We start from the raw sequence: 8311 nt of genomic DNA on the forward strand, positions 1-8311 counted from the left end.
GTGTGTGTGTGTGTGTCAGGCAGTCACACATGACATGATCAGGATCAGATCATGTCAACACAATAACAACATTGAGGGGAAGAAGCAGAAAATTCAGAAGATGCTAGCAACCAGTGAAGGTTTTCAGAGTAAATATCAACAGTGACGTGCACTAACTCAAGCTCCAAAAACAGACCATTTTGTCTGCAGGTAACAACACAAGTCATTGTGAAGTGAAAGATTAGAAGCTTTCAAATCTTTCCCTGTATTACATGGGTGTCATGCAGCATTTCATGAGACCAAGTCCTTAATTAACTCAGAAATGAAGTGTGCATGGGTTTGGGCTTAAAACAGAGCTCTCAAGAATTAATATTTCACAAATTTGAAATATACAAAGTGTACTTGATTTAGCAAGAACAACAGAGCCATATGGGATCATCCCAGGAATTTGTGGCTCCGAAAGCCAAGCAAATCAAGCACTCAGCAGCACAAATATTCAAAGTGTGTTATTTAGCCTGTTAGCTTGAGCATCTTCTGAGGAGTGGGGCCAAGGCTGGGGACAGGAACAATGTAGCTGTGGACTGGTTTGTGAAGAAATCAGTGTTAAATACAATATGTAGTGTATTTCATCTCAGTCGTGGGAAAAACACTGCAGGAGTGAGTGCGTTCTCAGAGAGAAGAGACATTCAAACAAAACCTGCAGAAAACTCCAAGACATGTTGGATGTGTACTGTACTTCATTTCTAATCAACTTCAGCCTAATGTTGTCAATGTGTGTGTGTGATACCAAATATAGGGTTTAAAATGATTAATGATCATGGTTATTTGAATTGTTTACAAATCTAATGAATGAATTCGGCCAAACAACCATCCATATTGAGGCTATGGCTGAAGCAGCACCACTTCAGGCAACCAGAGAAATAACAACAACATTGATACAACGTCTCTGGAAAAACACTCCTAGTGTAATAAAGATGTATGATAAAAAAAGACCAGCTAATGATGGCAGAAATCCTGCAGGAACAGCAAGTAAAAGGCTAATCACCATGACAGTACAGCAACAGTAATACTGCTGTGTCACATGTTTTGGTTTGAGAGCACAGCCCTTTAACGTTTGGAGCTGAAAGGTCTTGTGATGCTGGTCACTTGCTTGTAGCTCCATCCTCCACTGTTGGGCAATTAAAAAAGATGGGGAAGGAGTATCTCATACATAAAAGTAGTTTTGGTTTTGAAACCAAAAACTGTCTGCAAAGAGAGTTTTGAAATCCAGCAATCTCAGCAGCTGTTGAAATAACGGTTATGTCTGATTAACAGTCCTGTCATCAGGGGGGGATTTCTTACACATTTCTTCATGTCCCTTTAATCTAGACTGAACTAGTGTTGGATACATTTGGGCTGAGAGTGCTAAACCAAGGCCCAGATTGCAGGCTACACTGGATTTGGAAGCCCTACCCTCTGGGGGAACAAACTAATCAGATCCGAGGTCAGTCATGCTGCTGGGATACAGTCTCCCTGACTCAGCAATGTGTGCAACTTTGTTTGGACGACAATGAACAACGCAGAGCAGGGAGTCATTGTGCAGTATGGATTGGGTGGGAAGGCTGTGCAGGGCTGACTGAGATAGTAGTTTCACAACACAGGTTTCATGGTGAGCCAGTGTACACTGCACATGATGATGGGATGGGTCGAGAAGACTATTCTAGGCTACTGGTTGCAGATGGATTAAAGGGAAGTGAGGACCAAAGGTAAACCTTTACATTTCCTTTCCCCCTCAAACACCACCACAGACAATTATACTACAAAGACTGAAAACAAAATAACTATTGTCATATATCAGTATCGGTGAAGCAATGGCCAAGTGAAAAATGACAATGATTCACACATAGACCGGCTGTTAATCCAGATGTCTATTTTTGTTTTGTATTCTCAGACAGATCTCTTTGAAGGGTCAAAGTGGAGATGCACAATAACGCCAGTGTTGAGATGATTCAATTGCCCAGCTAGATTAAATGTTAATTTAATCATTTTCTAGAAACAAATCATTTCAAAATGCTATCTGATACCTTTAGATTTTCACTGCTTGTTCATTAGGCAACATTTAATTCAATAATTCAAAGTAGTGATTAAGTTAAAGGCTGGTTGCACAGCAACCACCGCAGTGAAGACATGGACAAAGCTCATGGACTCATGGCTGTCAGGTTTAGTCTAGGTTTCGGATCACTGCCTGCCATGTGCACAGGTACATAGTTAAACAGTAGTCAGTCAGCAAAACATTTGGTTATAAACAATGCAGTGATGGTCTGCAAACTGCACTAATGTTAAGAATTGACAGCATTGTTTTTTGTCTTCCATTACTAATGATAAGATTGAGAAGCCAAATCCAGAAAACAAACTGGGTTCATCCTCAACTGCTGAAGCAACTCAGTTTATACAGGAATGACTGAGTGACGATGTTGAGGATTCAAAGAGATGCTGCTACTGATGCAGATGATCAAAAACCTGCATGCTGAATAACCAGGTTTCTCTACGTTACATGTAAACACCCTATCCAAGGTTGGATCATAACCAAGATAAGTGTCAAAACCAGGATACTTCATTTGCTACAAAGCACCTTGGTGCCTCCCACCACAGTGACTAAAAGAAACGGGTGAGGCAAAACCACAAAAAAGACATAAGGAGGATGTGGTGACAGTTATGTGTCCCATCTCAAACATCTCCTCTGAACTGTATCATTAACAACTGCTCTTAGACGTCTTATGACCGTAGCAAGGCCCATTCGTGATTTGTCATCTCATCAGCTCTGCAAAGGGAGTCGTACTGTTCACTCAGACAACAGCAGCATGTCAGCTTGATAAATATGCTGTCTGAAAGAGGACAGCAGGCGTCACAGAGATCAGACCCCCGAGTGGCAAAGTCCCTGTGACTCTACACAAACACGCATTCAGTGTATTTACAACAAAGCCATAACAAGCAGGATAATAACTTTAAAGTACACCCTAACCATTCAAAAAGCATTACTGTGGTGTGTCAAAGGCAATCATCAATCATCCCACCCTGAAAGCATTTACAATCCTCTGTTCAGCATTTGTTTGTGTGATGTCCTTGGTACATGGCTGGCATTTAAGATTTAAAACTCAAAGTCTTGTTTTAAGGGACAAAAGGAGTTGTCTTTGAGTTAGGAATATAAGGAGTTAATAATCATAAGGGCTCCTACAGTGTCAGAGCCTTTCATCCAGGCGGCTTCAGCACAGAGCATCGATTCTCCCTAGGTGCTATTTGTTACCGTCTCATCCATGAACTATTTATTTTTAGCTTTATAGCTCCTCTGTTGCTCAGCACAACACCAGCCTATATGACATTCAGGTCTACAGGACATTTACAGCTGCTCAGATACTGTTTTTATAGGAGTTTCTTAACCAGTCTGCAATATAAGGTCACATATTTGGCTTATATGGAAGAAACCTCTGCTTTTTGCCCTACAAACTAGATATTTTAAAGCTTAGCCAGACCAATAACAGCTGCTGACTCCTGTATCATATAGCTGCTCTGGTAGTTCTTGTATCAGGAGCTCAGCCAAATCAATACGGGTAAAAATATCTAGTGTTCAATGAAGTAAACACTGGCAACGCCAGGTGGTGGGCTGATCTTGGCACCAAATGTAGTGCAATAATAGCATGATTCAAGTTTGCCTTTTAAGTTTAATTAATCGCTTCATTTACATGGGAAAGTAATATTAGAAACACAACTAGCTTCATTTGTCACAGAACAACCAAGGATCTGCTAAAATGGCACACGTACATGTGACTCCACCAAACCTAAGAGGGGCAGCTATTGATTGTACTGTAAGAGGAGCTATCTCTAACTCAATTAAGTGGCAGAGGACAGGGGACATGCAAATGTGACCCACTGATAAAGACCTGTTATTGACACTTTGACAGCAGAACGAGGGAGGAAGGGGAAGGGAAAGAGAGAGTAATCACAATCAGGTTCATAGCCACTAATGACAGGTGTACGCTATCTTCTTATCCTCCGGATCAATAATACCCATTATTCATCTCAAACTGGGGATAAATAATTAAGCTTCTTCCTCTTAGAATGACATCTGTCCTTTCTAGCAGAAGGGTAGAGGAAGGCCGTGGCAGCCATCTTGAGAGTGACTGACATCTAGTCACCTTGTTGAACAGGAGAGGACACACAGATTCAACAAGGGCAGTCGGCTGGACAACCAAAGACTAATGGCTCCATTAAAGAGTCCGCTGGCGTCTTGGTAAGAACATTAAGAATGGAACATGAGAGCAAATCTATGAGTGCTACTGCAAAAGGTCGACCAAGGAAATAAGTTGCAATCTCATAGCTACGGCTTCTTGGTCAGATTATTAAGCAGAAAGGTGTTTAAAGGTAACCTTTCACAGGTGTTGGCTGGTCCACAGTTTCATGCAAGACCTGTTTCTACACTGAGACCACCTCATATTATCAATGAAAAATGGGAAAGCAAAAAAAAAAAAGCAAAAAATATGGGAAAGCTGGAGAAGAGTTAAAGAGAAACCATAATCAGTGCAATGAATCAACTGTGTCGTCATCAAACTGGAAATAAAACTCAACAGCGTACGGTTTAATCACCCATAATGCCATATCAAAGCAGCTATCGCTCCTCATTTTATAATGAAGGATGAAGCCCGGCTTTAGCATGACAGTTGCCATGGTGACTTTGTCGTTACTATCCTAATGGCATGTGTATTGTGTGCAACTACAATCTTGCTGAAGGTTTGCAGACCTAAATTTAGACCCTCTATAAGTGGGGAGAAAGTCACATTATTCTGTCCCTTTCAAGGGGACACAGAACAAATTTGCTGTCTTACTTTCAAGCTCTGATGGATCCCTCCTTATGCCAGGTTTTGACCTCCTGCTTCATGCTGTTATAGCCTTTCCACTGATATACCAACACATATACAGGGGCCTAATGACACACAGGAACCAGCAAAGCAAAAAGATACTATTATTAGCTAACTATGATTTAGAAATGCAAAACTTAAGCAGTATTTGAGCCAGGATTTTCTGGGAGGCGGTCAAATACTTTTGATTTCGAAGTTGAGCCACAAACTGACAGGACAATCTGCTGCTCACCTCTGAATGTCCAAAGATTCAGATTTAAGTGATTAACATATTAATGTGGTGTACAGTATAACTGAACAATTTTGATTATAGTTCAATCTACTAGCATCCGCTCATAGTTACTACTTGGCTGATATCTGGCTATCACGTACAGGGTTGGAAAATGACATGCACAGGCAGCTAATGCAAAAAAATGTATTGAGCGACAGACTATTACTATATACTATTGGTATTTTTAAACACCAACAACATGTCATTTTTTTAGATATCAAAATGATACAGAGTAGTATTTCACTCACTAAAAGTAAAAGTGAAAGGTTGTTTTTGAAGTTTGTCTTACTATCAGAATAAATGTTGACACAACTTATAAAATCTAAAAATGAGAGGCCTGCTAATAGCATTGATCCTGCCCTTGGTTTTTTTAAAGGGTTATTGTCACAATGGCATGATCTTGCTCAAACCCTTTCTAAGGGCTGATTTTAATGAAGATGTCACATTTCAAACTGTGTTAAAAATAACACAAGTCATGTATCACCCTATGGCCAGTAATACATGGTTAGGGTTCAAATGTAACTGAAACAGTTTCCAATGTTGAATACACAGGAGGCAAAAAAGGTAGCACACATGTTGACATTGCCAAAATAAATTGGTGAAGTTGAGATGAGTCAGCTTTGTACTTGAAATCTGGGTGAGTGCCTTTGGGTGTTTATCCTGGGCATTCAACATTTGAACAAAATACTGGGAAGGTTCATCCTCTCAATGATCTAACTGAATTTTTTTCACACTTGTTCATTTTAAACCAGAATCACAGGCTCCAGCATGTAGGTGGAGCATGTGCAATAGAGATGCTGACATCTGGGCCATGTATGAGGCTGCTCTTCTACCCATCTATCAGTCCATCTTCTCCACATGCATTCCCCTCTATCCCCTCCTCCATCCCTTTTAACATCCACACACCCCTCCAATCCCATCATTCCTCCATCATCCATTGACTTGTTCTCCTACTCACAGAGAGGGAGCTGTGAAAGAGCTGAAACAGTGGGATCTCCTCTCCTACCCAGCAGTGAATAATGCAATCAGAGTGACTGACTGACACCGGGAGGGTGCAGAGTTAAGATTGCCGCCGATGTGTGTGTCTCTCTGTGTGCACACACGCACACACCTGGTGCTAAGCGTATGACTCATCTAATGTCCACAAGTCCTCTAATGCCCACCATGTTTCCTCTAAGCCCGGCAGAAATCCGTTCAACCTGCAGACCGGTGACACTGAGAGACCTTGGCTCTGACATTAGTGGCCTTTATCTTCTTCATAAGTGTTGGTAGCACATCTGGATCATACCTCACTCATATACACAAAACAAGCATTTATAAAACATGTAAAACTGAGGATAACTTGTGGGTTGGGTACTGAACCGCAATATATTTTTGGTACAGACTAAAACGTGCTTGTAGCATCGGAATCTGTCAAGTACAGAAAGGTGGCACTGCATGCTTGCTCAGATTTGTAGTCTTGTTTACTTGTTTCTCAATCAGATATTTGCTGATTTGCTGAAATCAGAATTTTGCCCTTTTCAGAAATTTTCATTGAGGAAGTTCCTATATGGCTCCTTGTCTTTCAAGAACACTTAACATTAAAAAGAGTTTGTCTTCTTCAGCTGAATAAATAAAAGTTTTATAGAAAAATGTGTCCCTCAATGCATCGAATCAAGACTAAGAGGCTGCAGCCATTCTATGCTAGCATGATAACATGCTCAAAATGACAATGCTAACATGCGGCTGTTTGCCATGCCATGATCACTCCAATTTACTAATTAGCACTAAAGACAAAGTACAGCTGATGCTGATGGGAATGTCATTAGTTTTGCACGTATATTGTCATAAAGCAAAGTATTGGACAAATAAAAAGTTTTGACCTGATGATGGTGATGATGACCAGGGGATGACCAGTTTGTCCTGAGGGTGACATGGATGTGTGTATTTCATGGTAATTCATCCAATATTTGTTGGGAAATTTCACAGTATAGCCACAAATTCCATTCTCGTGGCGGCACTTGGGAATTGCCAAAGTCTTTAGGAGTCATCGTCTGGGAACCGTCTGTGTAAATTTCATTGTCATCTATCTGATAGTTGTTGAAATATTTCAGTGTGGGCCAGCGTGGTGGCCGACCAAAAGACAGACAGACCAACCGACATTGCCTCCCTGAAGCCATTCCACTATAAGGCTAAATATTTCAAGTGATACCCCAGCAATACATGTTGTAAGTGAATACACATTTTAGGGCAACTGAGTGCTATGACTGCTGTTTTACTACAACTCGCTACACAGTTTGTACTTCTATCTGACTGATCATATTGTTGGCAATAATGACAACCTCATGAATGCTGACAACCTCCTCCTTTGTTCGCCCAGCCTACAAACTGGAATCCAGACAGTCCTTCCCCTAAAAACTGCTCTCTAGTGCCACTATACAAAATGTAATGAGAGCTTTGCTGTGCCAGTTCTGCTGAGAGCACTGCAATAGACTGAAACAGTGTGGGTTGGGAGGTTCAGGCCAAAAAATTCAACATGACTCAACATTAAAGAATAATTCCAGTTTATCACAACTTGGTTACTTTTTTGTTAGTCTAACGATACCGGACAATCCGAGACCTCAGTGCCTAGCAATTGTCTGTGGACCCTTACTTTAAAGGACACACCTTACTTAAAACAGTGCTGAATATTGAAACACTACCGCCATGTCACCGCCCTAAAGACTTTGGATTGGTTCTGCGATGCAGGTTTTTTATGCTCTCTAATTGTTTCCACCCAGCTTTGGCAACAATGGCTGAGAAAAAGTCCCTCAGTCTCTATTGAGCAAGACATTTAGACACTTTTAAGTCTAGGTTCAGTTCAGTTTTATTGGCCAAGTTAAACAGAGATATGGGAATGAGAGTGGTGAAAAGAAGTCAGATACAAGCTTTCAGAATATCATACAGGTTTAAAACAGAACCCTTAGGTTAGACAAAGTTATTTGGAAGAGAACATACAAGTGAACAGTAAAATGACCTTTGTAAACGTCCATCACAGTTTACAGACCGACTCCATGTTTCATCTTTGACCTTCAGTACTTGTGGTAGTTGTGCATCCACAAAGTTTTCCAGTGCAATGAGGGATAATTATGTTATTACAGACATTACAGGTACACTAACTTGGCTTTACCTCCAAATAAAGTGGTTTAGA

The 8311-nt window shown here is 40.7% G+C and overlaps 1 protein-coding gene across 1 annotated transcript in view; it reads right to left on the reverse strand.

The window, feature by feature from the left end:
* The window catches only part of oxr1a (oxidation resistance 1a), a gene marked incomplete in the record, with an annotated part of 146826 nt that overhangs the window by 35573 nt on the left and 102942 nt on the right, over positions 1–8311 (reverse strand).

Source organism: Morone saxatilis, unplaced genomic scaffold (assembly GCF_004916995.1).
Source record: "Morone saxatilis isolate NCDOM2014 unplaced genomic scaffold, NCSU_SB_2.0 Contig24, whole genome shotgun sequence".
NCBI lineage: Eukaryota > Metazoa > Chordata > Actinopteri > Moronidae > Morone > Morone saxatilis.